The sequence below is a fragment of the Hevea brasiliensis genome, chromosome 9, assembly GCF_030052815.1.
Source record: "Hevea brasiliensis isolate MT/VB/25A 57/8 chromosome 9, ASM3005281v1, whole genome shotgun sequence".
NCBI classification, from domain to species: Eukaryota; Viridiplantae; Streptophyta; class Magnoliopsida; order Malpighiales; family Euphorbiaceae; genus Hevea; species Hevea brasiliensis.
In genome coordinates, this window is record NC_079501.1 from 22,503,664 (window position 1) to 22,517,235 (window position 13,572).

General features: G+C 35.8%; 1 pseudogene; it reads right to left on the reverse strand.

Annotated features, from left to right (window-relative positions):
• Positions 1-305: 305 nt before the first annotated feature.
• On the reverse strand, positions 306-12,507 carry LOC110657682 (ABC transporter B family member 27-like; annotated as a pseudogene).
• Between the last annotated feature and the right edge of the window lie 1,065 nt (positions 12,508-13,572).

Consider the following 13,572-nt stretch of genomic DNA (forward strand, 5'->3'; position numbering starts at 1 on the left):
GTAGGAATGTTGAAAATTATTTACTGAGGCTTGGAATTTTTTATTATGTAAAATTATGAAACATTTGACCTAAAAAGATCTAATAATTTTTTCTTTATCGTTGGATGAGAAAAAAATTGTTATATTATGGTGGTTACCAAAAATTACAGTTGGCGATTGATGATAGCCGTGAATGACAAATGATTATGTTAATATAGTTCTCTCTTGATAGTTTACTTTCATTTTATGAGTTTGTTACAAGTCTGGAAATATTTCTTTGAAATATTTTCTCATTAACTAATTTTTCTTAGTGTTCCAGAAAAAAATTATGTAAAAGCAATTGATAGTACTACTTTCATTTTATGAGATGGTAAAGTTTTGAGTTCAGTCTAGGCAAAAATTTTCTTACAAGGATAACAATATTTTTCTTGATGATTCTACCAAGCATTTGCATGATAATACTACCTTCAGAATTAACAAAGCTTTGGAAGACAACCCATGATTTCTTTTTTGGAGGAAACTGAGGTTGATTTCATCTTTCTATTGAATGGGCCTTGTTTCCTATCGAAAGCTAGAGTGTTGTTTTGGGTTCTTGAAGTTGTCTCCTGACTAGCGCGGCGTAAATACCATCCTGGCAGAGAAGATCTTCGTGGGTGCCGATTTCAGCTATCTGACCATCAGATATGACAGCAACAGTGTCCGCACTTTTGACAGTTGAAAGCCTGTGTGCTATAACAAGAACAGTCCTACCCCTCATCAGGGAATCCATGGCATCCTACGTATCCATGGAAAAAGGAATTGGTTTAGAAAGAAAGAACATTATATCGTTTGGCTGTTAGTCTCAGTTGCCTTTATAGGTCTTGTCATGTATAAGGAAGAAGCAATGGCACCAGTAACAAGGAATTAAGAAAGAACCAACTAAAACTAATAGTGCTTTACAGGAACACAGGGAACAGAAAATAGAGATCAAAATTAGTTGGTAAGATGCGAATCATATGACATTGTTAGGAAGTGACTTGAACCAGTACCAGAGAAATGTGGTAGAGAAGGCCAACTCACCTGAACAAGATCTTCACTCTCTGCATCCAGAGCACTTGTGGCTTCATCCAATAGCAAAACGCTTGGATTCATCAAAAGGGCTCCTGCAATGGCCGCTATTTGTTATTGTCCTCCTGAAAGTCTCATTCCACGTTCACCGACTAATGTTTGATATTTTTCAGGAAATTTATCTATGAAGTCATGAGCATTAGCCATTTTCTGCAGTATCATCACTTCATGAGCACATACATGTATATGGAAAATCAAAATTGAGATAGAATTCCGATAGAAATAGAGGATAACTAAATACTTACAGCTACATTTTCTATGTCAGATGAACTAGCTTTGCCATTAAACCCATAGGCAATGTTCTCTTCAATGGAACAATTGAATAGAAATGGTCCCTGGCTCACTATACTGACCTGGAACTCAGGAAACACAGGAAGTTGAATGTGTAAGAAATCAAATTTTGGTAGAATCTGGAATCATGTAAGCAAGCCTAGAAGAACAAATGTGAATGCGTGTGAGTGAGTCCATCACTGAAGCTTTTATTTTGGCAACCTCATTATTATAGTATGCAAACATACTGCAAAAAATTATAAAAGAATACCTTCCTGTGAAGATACTCATGTGATATTTCCACTAGTGGAACCCCATTTAGCAAGATCTTTCCCTTGATAGGATCATAGAACCTTTCAATTAAGTTTGCTATTGTTGTCTGCAAGATATATATATATATATATATATATATATATATGAGAGAGAAAAATAAACAAATTAAAAGACTTAATTAGATATGATTTCCCTTTTCTTGTTCATCTAAAATGGCAAAAAATGATGTTGGAAGTTATGGGCATGCTGTGAAAAGGAAAATCAAAAGAGGGGAGGATAAGATCGGTAAAATTAAAAAGTAACGATATCAATGTTACCTTGCCACCACCACTTGGACCAACGAGAGCAAATTATGAGGCTGGGTTCAGTTTCAACGTTATACCCTGTAGTTCAAATGAGTATTAGATATTCAATAAGTTAAAAAAATGTTGAAATCCCTGCATTCTTCCCATCTTAATATTGCAACTAAAAGAAGTTCCAAACACTTGTATGGCACCAATTATGATCCTGAGCCAGCATTTAGGATTTTATTGCTACTATGCATCCATGTGACAGAAAGATTCTAATTCCTCGATATTTCTTAAGATCTGTTAGCAAAGACAAAGAACCGAACTGAACTCATCTTATGTTTCATTTACTATTAGTCTTGATGATCCTGCATTCTCTGTCATGGAAGGAAAGTCCAAAAGACTACAATAGTAGCCGAAAAGGGCAAAACAACATAGACTGATAGTGGGAAGAAAAAGGAAAGAGTGAAAGATAAGAGCTACATATTTATCACAGTTGAACACAACTTTCTCCTTTTTTCCCCTTCTTTTCTTGGAGAGAAAAGTATTACCTTGAGTACCATGAGACTTGAGCGAGAAGAATAAGCAAACCAGACATCGTCCAATTCCACATCTTCATCAGGATCACTGAAGCAAAAACCATACCATACCAAATAAGAATATAAGAGTGCAAACATTAGGTATATTTTATTTTAAAAAATTAAGTAAACTGCATTCTGTATCCCTTTCAGATAACAATTATCATGAACCGAAAAGTGTATCAATACTCAAAGGACAGTCGGTTAATAGAAGTTAAGTTCTAGTAAACGAAAATTCCGATATAAGGTTTTTGCATTTGAGAGATAGAAAGATGTTAATTAGTGAACTAACCTAAGAGGGCACTTGTCTCCAGATTTTGGCATTCTTGACACATGATCCAGGAGCTGAAAAACTCTCCTACTTGCCCCTGCAGCTTTCATTGCAGTAGTATACAGTCCTGACAAAGAAGATACTGAAGAACCAACAGCAGGCAAAAAGATTGGCCAAAATGAGTAATTATCAACATTTGCAACATCCCAAGCAGCAAGTCATTTGCTGTCTACTAAACAATAGCATCTGAAACATGCAAAGCTAGGGCATATAACATTTCATTTAAAATAAACCATGGAGATTTGACTATCACAATTCATAAGTAACACAAGAAACAGAGTTATTCAAAAAATGACTAAAATAGTTCAAAGAGCTGTCTAGATAATAGAATCTAGAAAAATATTCAAAGCTTTCCTACTTTTATGAAGTTACCCTTAATCTAAAATGTGGTTAATATCTTCACAGAAGAGTTTAGGATCTTAGTATAAATGTTTTCAGATGTTGTTTTTAATTGAAATCAAAGATACCAGCACATTTGGTAGGCAAGTAAAACAAAGGGGAGAGTACCTGTGAGGCTATAAAGAATGAAGGATGTAAGAAAGCCAGCAGTCATGGAACCTATTATCGTCAGGTATGCACCATAAACTACTACTATGATAACAGATAAAGTGGATGCTGCATTTAGTCCTCCAAAAAATGGACCAACTATCTGCAGCAGAAAACAGAAACAGTCATGAGCTCATAAGCCTTTTATTTGTGTCCTCCCAGCTTCGATATGAGAGAGAGAGAGAGAGAGAGAGACTCACTGCTTGTCTGATTCCCAGGTTCATTGTTTCATCAACTTTTCTGAGTAACTTGAAATTGCATAATTTTCTTGTCCAAAAGATCTGACTGTTCGAATGGCCCCAAAGGATTCCTAAACATTAAATTTACTTAGGCAAATATATCACCAATAACTCAATAATAGATGCAAAATAAGGGAAAGAAAATAAAGCAGAAAAGTAAGCACCAAGAATCTATGCAAAACAGTTCAAATTATGTTTGATTGGCAGCACAGCTTATGATCAAACCTATCACAGAAATATTATTAAAACATTTAATAGGGTTTCCATTTATTATATTCAGAAATTATACAGTTTATTGCCCCAAAAAAAAGGGGAGGGGAGAGGAGAGGAGGGGAGGGGAGGGGAGAGGAGGGGAGGGGAGGGCGGATTTTCCTTTGAGTACGATAATTGAACGTACTCTTGCATCAAATGGTCAACTTCAGGCTAGAGATTCTCACAATAGGAGTCTTATCGCAACCTTAAAGGTGCTTAAATGTACATAGAAAAGGTGTATTTAATTAACTAAAACTTGCTTGCTTATTTAAGTTTCTGAACAGCTTTACATCCTTTAGTCCAACTTCTATTGCAGTTTTTGGGCTTCAGCATTGTAAAGATACCTATGATATAAATTTTCTTAAGCAAGAAGGAAAAGAAAAAAAATAATAATCTTCCTAGTTCTTCAAATATTTGTTTTTGTTTTTTCAAAAAAACAATATGCAATGTGTATGATTACACCAATTATGAATTAACAGTTTCTGACATCTGTGTAAGGAAAAAAAAAAACTAATAAAAATAACTCATATGAAAGTATAACACTGACATTGCTTACAAACCTCAGCGATTGAAGCAGCTACTGCAGCTGCAGCTTGAGTTGCATGTGAAAGTTCAAGAAGATAGCACCCAAATTTTCTCACAGCAATTGAAATGACTGGCACAACAGCCAAAGCCAACACTGAAAAAAAAAAGGAAAAAAAAAAAAGAGGAAACAGTAAGCGGAATATAGTCTGATAGAAAAGCATTACTTGAGAAACTTCAGAGTAAATTACCTACATTTTAATTTCCATGATGATGTAAACATGAAGTCGACACCAATTAATGCAATTGTTACATTACGAAGTGCCTCAGAAAGATTAGTTGTTGCTGCATTTTTTATAACCTGTGTGTCTTCTGAAAGCCCGCTGAGAAGTTCTCCTGTTCGGGTAACATCAAAGAAGGCTATTTACTGTTGAATCATAAATGTGCAGAGTTCCAAATGATTACCGAAGCAGAAAATAAACAAGCACTTGCAAACCAGCTTCTTAAAATGACTCTCAATAGGCTGGAAAATCTTTAACCAGCTATTTTTGCTATGCTGGAATTTTTCACTGAACAAAAAATTCATGGTTTTCACAATGCATATAGCATTTTAATATATTTGAAATCCACAAGACTAATAAATACATTGGTTGAGGAATAAAAAGGATTGCACCTAGCCTCTCCCAGTTTTATATGTTCAATAACTGGGGGACCTCACCTGATTGATTAGGTGGCTGAATAAGTTCTTTCTCAAACGGGCTACAACCCTTTCACAAGCAGAAGCAAATAGCCATGCTCGAGGTGCAGTGCACAAAGAACCAAAACAAGCAAAAGGAAAGGTATGATTAGAAGTCCTTTAAAAAAGTCGTCCAATTGCTAGACAAGAAAGAAACTAGGTAAAGCTTTATGCAATATTTTGCATTACAGATGTGTCGACAATGAGATGAAATTAGATGTTGTCACAATTTTTCAAAGATTCTGTTTGAGGACTTCAATGATAAGAGTGTAATTGAAGTTACCACATTTCTGTCATTTATGAAAGCAAGGAGAAAAGGTAAACATATTTAAATTTACGTAAGAAAAGAATTGTCGTTTCAAACCTTAATGGAATTAGATAATGATCATTCAATAAACATTGGATCTTATAAGATCACATTAATAAAATCACCCCACATAGTTGAGAAAGAAAACACCACAATGAACCGACTTCTACAGAAGCAAATGAGAACAAAATGCACAGGCATAATAATGCAAATCAGACATGGTAAAGTGATAGAGAAAAATGGTCATACCCAATTACAACTATCAGCACAATATCTAGTATGGTGTTCTTGATTGCATCCAAAGCTTGTGATTGGTCTTAAGGAGTACTTATATCTCTTGATACAGTGTCGATTATCATTCCACCATATTTGGGCTGCAACATCATGTCACGTGTAGGAGGAGAAAGTTTAGAAATAGAAAAGAAGAGTAGTTGTTTTGGAGGGAAAAAAAACTGTTAGTTTGTTGAGAAGTTGTTATAGCTGTTGAAATTAGTCAATGACAGTTATTAAATAATACTATAAATAGTTGTCATTCATGTAATTGAGATTCATTCTGAAATCAATAAAAATCTCAGACTTCTTTCTCTCTAAATTTCTTCTCTCTCTTATTCTAATTCTCATCCCTATCTCTCTCTCTCTCTCTCTCTCTTCTTTCTCCTTTCTGTCTATATTCTTCTAAACTCTCTGTAGTCAGTAGTAACCCTTAATTCTAGGTAACTACTGACAAATTGGTATCAGAGCCAGGTTCCTGTGGAGGGCTTTGATCCAGATCAGTACCAAGGGTGTCACGAGATGCCTAGAAGTCAAGTGGTGAATCAAGAAACTGTCAGAATGGAAGAGCTGGAAGAAAAGGTGCGCAATTGGCAAGAAACTGCCGAGAGGAAGCTGGATCTGAAAATGAAAAAAATGGAGCAGAAATTAGATGATATGGGAAAAAAAATAATGGATGAGATGAAAAAAATGATGTGTGGGTTCTTTAATGAAAGGAATAAGGAAGTTGAGGTGAATAGTGAACATGAAGGACAGGGAAGTAAGGGGATCCTGCCCAATCCTCCCAAGAAAACTGCTAAGGATCAATTCAGTACATCCTTTGCAGTAAACATTGATGATAATACAAGAATTTTGCCTAAGATTGAGTTGGTGACCTGCGATGGTAGTGAGCCTAGGGTTTGGCTTAGAAAGTGTGAAAAGTATTTTGAGATTTACAAGGTTCCTAAGGAGCAACGTGTGGGAATTGCTAGTCTCTTCTTGATTGATAAGAGAGATTCTTGGTTTCAAAATTGGAGTAAAGGGAAAAGTGAAATGCTGTGGGATGAATTTGAGAGGGCATTATGTGCTAGATTTGGGGAAGAAGGAATGGAAGATGTTGTGGAGGAATTTATGAACACAAGGCAGATTGGGAATGTAATGGAGTATCAGGATAAATTTGAGGAGATGAGAATAAAGATGGAGAGGGTTATGCCTTATCTTGAAGAGGGATATTTTCTGTCAGCCTTCATAGGAGGATTAAGGGATGAAATCCGTCCTATGGTAAGGATTGTTAAGCCTGCATCCCTTTCTCATGCATTTGAGATTGCAAAATTTCAAGAACAATTACTAGAAAGCAACAAGAAGTCCACTTATCCCTCAAGATCCTACGCTGGTAATTTCAGATCTCAAACTTCAACTTATAACCCTTCCTTTAGAACCTCTCAATTACATTAGAATTATCCTCAATTGACAAAACCCCCAAACAATGAAGCTAAACCTAATTTCACAGTCTTTAATCCAAGACAATCTCAGTGTGTCACTTCCAGCAATGCAGCCAATTCTCAAGCCTCTAAAACACCTATATCCACAAAACCTAACAATCAAACAAATGTGAGACAGCCCAAACCTTGTTATAGATGTGGAGAAAAATATTTTCCAGGGCATGTGTGCAAGCAAAAGACTGTTATGGCTTTATGTGGGAGTGATTCAAGTAGGGAGTGATTCAAGTAGGGAGGAATGGATTGAGCAAGGAAATGAGGAGATTGAAAGGGAAGGCAACATTGAAGTTCAGCAATGGGAAGATGTGTTGGGTAGTATGGAGGAGGAGATGACACTTTCCCTTAATGCCATTGAAGGGAAGTTGGGGACTGAAACTATTAAGGTGAAAGGTCAGTATTTGAATAGAGAGCTGCTGATTTTAATTGACAGTGGTAGCACCCATAGCTTTATTGATGCTAGAGTGGCTAGGGAATTAAAGCTACCTATAGTCCAAACTTCTACAGTACCTATTTCTGTAGCTGATGGCAGAAAATTAATTTCAAATTGCACTTGTTTTGAATTTTCTTGGAAGGTGGGAAAGCATAGATTTGTGTTTGATCTCAAATTGTTGGAGCTGGGGAGTTTTGATATTATATTGGGAGTAGATTGGATGAGGCCTATTAGTCCAGTTTTATTTGACTTTGTAAACTCTAGAGTCACTTTCAAGAAGAATGGGAAGGAGATCACATTGTATGGGATCAATGATAAAGCTGTTACTTGTAAGATGTTGCAATGTGAAGACATTAATAAGATGTGGCAGAGGAAGGGGAAGGATTTCCAAAGCCCTCAATTTTATATTGAAGTGCCACTATTGCAACCACAACCAGCAGAGCACTCTGAGTTACCTAAGCTCTTTCTCGTGACAACCTGCAATTTCGTAATTCTTCTCTGATTATAATGAAATTCAAGGATTACTTGATGACTATAAAGATCTGTTTGAGGAGCCTAAGACATTGCCTCCTTTTAGAAACCATAATCACTCCATACCATTGCAGCCAAATAAACAACATATTAGTGTGAGACCTTATAGGTATCCACATTTACAAAAGGCAGAAATAGAGAAGTTGGTATCCAAATGTTGGCTAATGATGTTATTCAGCCTAGTACTAGTTCATATTCTTCACCTGTGTTGTTGGTTAAGAAAAAGGATGGTACTTGGAGGTTTTGTGTTGATTATAGGAAGTTAAATGATCTCACAATCAAGGATAAGTTTCCAATACCTATGATTGATGACTTACTTGATGAGTTACATGGGGCTGCTGTGTTTTCTAAAATAGATTTGAGAGCTGTGTACAATCAAATCAGAATGGATCCTGCTGATATTCCCAATTCTGACTTTAGGACACTTCATGGCCTTTTTGAGTTCAATGTTATGCCATTTGGTCTTACAAATGCACCAGCAACCTTCCAAGCTCTCATGAATCATATTTTTCATCCTTTTCTAAGGAAATTTGTTTTGGTTTTCTTTGATGATATACTTGTCTATAGCCCAAACATTTCTACTCATGTCAAGCATTTGGAGGCGATTTCAAGTTCTAAGGCAGCAAAGGTTGTATGCTAAGATGTCTAAGTGTGCTTTTGCTCAAAGACAAGTTGAGTATTTGGGGCATGTCATATCTGGAAATGGAGTGGCTACTGATCCTAATAAAATCAAAGCTATGGTGACTTGGCCTGTGCCACAGAATGTTAAAGAATTGAGAAGTTTTCTTGGCCTCACTGGTTATTATAGAAAATTTATCCATCACTATGGCTCTATTAGTGATCGAATTGTTAAAAAGATTCATTTCGTGGAATTCAGCAGCTCAAGGTGCTTTTGATCACCTTAAAATTGCAATGTCTCAAGCTCAGGTCCTTGCACTTCCCGATTTTACAAAGCCATTCATTGTCGAAACAGATGCTAGCAGCTTTGGTATAAAGCGATCTTTTGCAAATGAGGACATCCAATTGCTTTCATTTCAAAGGCATTGGGACCAAGAAATAAGGGTTTATCTGTCTATGAGAAGGAATTATTGGCTATTACATTTGCTGTTACTAAATGGAGACACTATTTGGAGCAAGGGCAATTTTAAATCAAAACAGATCATGAGTCTATAAAATTCCTCTTGGAGCAGAGGCTACATACTAACTTGCAGCATAAAGGCATTTCCAAATTTTTATGGTTGGATTACAAGATCTTGTATAGATGAGGGTGGAGAATAAAGTGGTGATGCTCTTTCTAGGATACCATTGAGGGAAGCAGAGCAGAATCTACTTATCTTGTCATTACAGTCATCCAGCCTGCTTGGATAAATGAATTGATAGCCAGTTATGAAGGAGGCAGTCAAATTGGGCAATTATTGGCTCAATTAGCTATTGATAATAGCTCTCATCCTGGTTATGAATGCAAAAAAGGGATATTGTACTTTAAAGGCAGGTTGTTTGTGGGCCCTGCTACTTCACTTAGACAGAAATTGCTGGCCATCTATCATGACTCTCCTATGGGAGGACATTCTGGTATTCACCCTACTTACTTGAGGCTGAAAAGACTTTTTTTCTGGCCAGGTCTTATGCAGGATGTGATCCAATGGGTTAAGAAGTGTGATGTGTGTGCCAGGTGTAAAAGTGACCATAGCCTGCCTGGTGGTTTATTACAGCCACTACCAGTCCCCACACAAGCCTGGCAACATATTTCAATGGATTTTATTGAGCAATTGCCTAGGTCTGAAGGCAAGGATGTTATTTTGGTAATTGTGTGTAGAATGACTAAGTATGGGCATTTCTTGGCTGTCTCTCATCCATACACTGCTACTTCTATTGCTAAAGTGTTTCTCAGTCACATTTACAAGCTTCATGAAATGCCTCTTTCCATTGTATCCGATAGGGACAAAGTTTTCACAAGTCTCTTTTGGAAAGAGTTATTCAAGTTGTCTGGGACTTCATTGCATTACACTACTGCCTATCATCCTCAATCTGATGGGCAGACTGAGAGGTTAAATCAATGTTTAGAATGTTATTTGAGGTGTATGACACATCATTTGCCTGCTGCTTGGAACAAATGGTTACCATTAGCTGAGTGGTGGTATAACAGTACTCACCATAGCAGCCTCAAGATGAGTCCCTTTGAAGCTTTATATGGCTATCACCCTCCTGAAATTCATTTTCCCTTTCCTGATTCCACTCCTGTCCAAGCTGTTACTAATTTACTTCAGGAGAGACAGCATATGACAGAAATTATACAAGAGAATTTAACTAAGGCCCAGCATAGAATGAAACAGCAAGCAGATAAGAAAAGAGCGGAAAAAGAGTTCCAGGTTGGAGATTGGGTATATTTGAGGTTGCAGCCCTACAGGCAAGTTTCTATTGCAGTTAGAAGGTCTCTCAAGTTATCAGCAAGGTATTATGGGCCATTTCAGATAGTCGCTAAAGTGGGTGCAGTGGCTTATAAACTGCAATTACCTACTTCCTCTACTGTTCATCCAGTTTTTCATGTTTCCTTGTTGAAAAGGAAGGTAGGGGACAATATCACTCCAATCTTAGACCTTCCAGCTTTACAAGAAGATCATACTTGGGAAGTGCATCCAGAGAAGCTGTTGCATATTAGAACTATTGAAAGAAATGGGATTCCAATTTTGCAGGGCTTAGTTAAATGGCTGCATTTCAGTGAAGAAGATGCAACTTGGGAGGACCAGTCATTTTTGCAAGCTCAGTTTCCATCATTTAAACCTTCTTGGGGTCAAGCAGGTTCTAAAGGGAGGGAAATTGTCACGTATAGGAGGAGAAAGTTTAGAAATAGAAAAGAAGAGTAGTTGTTTTGGAGGGAAAAAAAACTGTTAGTTTGTTGAGAAGTTGTTATAGCTGTTGAAATTAGTCAATGACAGTTATTAAATAATACTATAAATAGTTGTCATTCATGTAATTGAGATTCATTCAGAAATCAATAAAAATCTCAGAATTCTTTCTCTCTAAATTTCTTCTCTCTCTTATTCTAATTCTCATCCCTATCTCTCTCTCTCTCTCTCTCTTCTTTCTCCTTTCTGTCTATATTCTTCTAAACTCTCTGTAGTCAGTAGTAACCCTTAATTCTAGGTAACTACTGACACATCAGAATTTATAACAGGTTAAAGAGATAACACCTTAGCAGGACAGGAGCCTAGTAACTTTTTAAATCCAATTTTGATATTGTGGTTTGTTTAATTATCCTACAATCAGAATACTTGATGTGGATGCTATCAGCCACGCAGTGGTGCCAACTGCAAGCTTCCCAGCATCAGGTTTTGCCTGTAAAATAAGAAATTGATTATTAACAAACATATATTTCAATGTGATTTCATCCTAGAAATGATAGAAGCAATAAGTTCTTACCAGTGAGAAAACTCTACCAAATCCAACATTCGCTGCCTGAATTTTTAAAAACAACATTAGCTATACATTGAAAGAGTTTGAAATGGCAAGGAAGGATACATATAGCATGAAAGAACATGAAAAGTTAATTACCTCCACTCCATCCCCAACTTCAAGGTCGGTTGGAAGATCACCAGGTGATTGTTCTTCATTTGCTTTCCTCCGTGCCTAGATAATATACGGGTGAATCCGATACACCTTTATTTAGGCCAGAAATTATCCGCCCGCCCCGGCCCACACCACCCACCCCCACCACCCCCCCCAAAATGAACAGTTCAAAGACAAATTACAATAGACACGAAATCGAAATAAAACTCAATTACAAGATTCCAGGAACAAGTGCATTTAACAAGCAAGCCCATCATCATCTCACCGAAGAACCCAAACCAAATAGAATTAATATAATGACATATTCGTAAGAAAAGTCAAGTGATTCAACAAAACTCAGAAAAGGTGAACACCCATTAAAACCACCAACATAACAGAGAGCAAGTTTCCAACTTTGAAATGAATCCAATAAAATCTACAACCAACAAAAACAACAAAAATTTGGATGCTGTTCCAAAGATAAAACAACAACAGAAGAAGAAGAAAAAGAAAAGAAAGCAAACCTCCTTTGTCAAGAGAGAGACTCTCTCATTCCCTGAGGATGAAATGGACCTTATTGTCCAGTCCAAGTGCTGTTTCTTTCCCATCAAAGAACCGGATGGCTAACTGTGTGCGTATTTCGCGGGAAGGCTGATTTATGGTGCAGTGAAGCCGTTGGTGAAAGAAAGATTCTAAATTTCTAATGTCCAGCAGTGTTAATGAAAAAGTTGAAGACTACTAATTTTTCAATAATTGCAGCTGTTTTTGGTTGCATCGTATTACAAGAATCGCCACAAGCTTACACCTACCAAGAAGATGGCAAACACATGCGTCACCTTCAATTTCTTTTTCTTTTTATTTTCTAAAAACTCATTGCTATTATTTAGTCAAATCTTAATTAATGTTAATGTCACTTTTCATAGAGAGAGGAGCATGACATGACATTTTCTTCTCCGTAGCTTTTAACCCGCCTTTGCTTCCATGGACTATTGATTTATAATTTTTTATTTCCATAAATGGAAAATAGATTTTCATTACTTAATACAAAGAAAGTCATTTATTATCTGTTCCTGAATTGAATTGAATTGAGGCCTAATCTTTGTGTCCAACCTATTAATTGAGCAGAGAATGCTTTTTAAAAAGCCCTAGTGTTCCGAAGATAATAATTAAAATTTTTATTATTATTATTATTATAATAAAATTTTATTATTTTCAAAGTATTAAAAATTTATATAAAATGGTATCGGATGTGGAGATTTGTAGGAAGATAAAATCTGGTAAGTGGCAAAATTTGTGTTTTCGATCAACTCACTTAAAAAATGTCTTTTCAGAAAAAATATTATTTTAAATATTTTATTAAAAATAATTTATAAAATTAATTTATAATTTAATAAATAAAATTAATTATAAATTCATTTTTAATATTTTTTTTATCAATATTATTTATATTATTAGTTATTTGGTGTTTTCCTTTTCATCAAATCTATTATTATTATTATTATAAATTTAGTGTGTTTAATAATTAAGTGTAACATGTGATGGAGTGCATTCTCCATTTAACAATATTATTGTTGATTCCCAAGTGAAATCCCCAATTACACATACAATAGATAGAAGACAAAGGCAACGACAAGTTGGTGCCATTTTGCACCTAATGATGAACTCCTTCAATCTCCAAATTTTATATGCTTTGATTCTGTTTTTTAGTGTTTTTAAATGTTAATCATTTGATTTAAAATTTAATTAGCTTACCGCTAAGTTAACCCTACATTCATCAATAACATAAAACTATTACAATATTACTATTACAAATCAAGGACTAGAGCAGTATTGACCAACATTTTAATCACTTTCGCTAAATTTAGTTTAGTCCAGTGCACTGATTAAAGA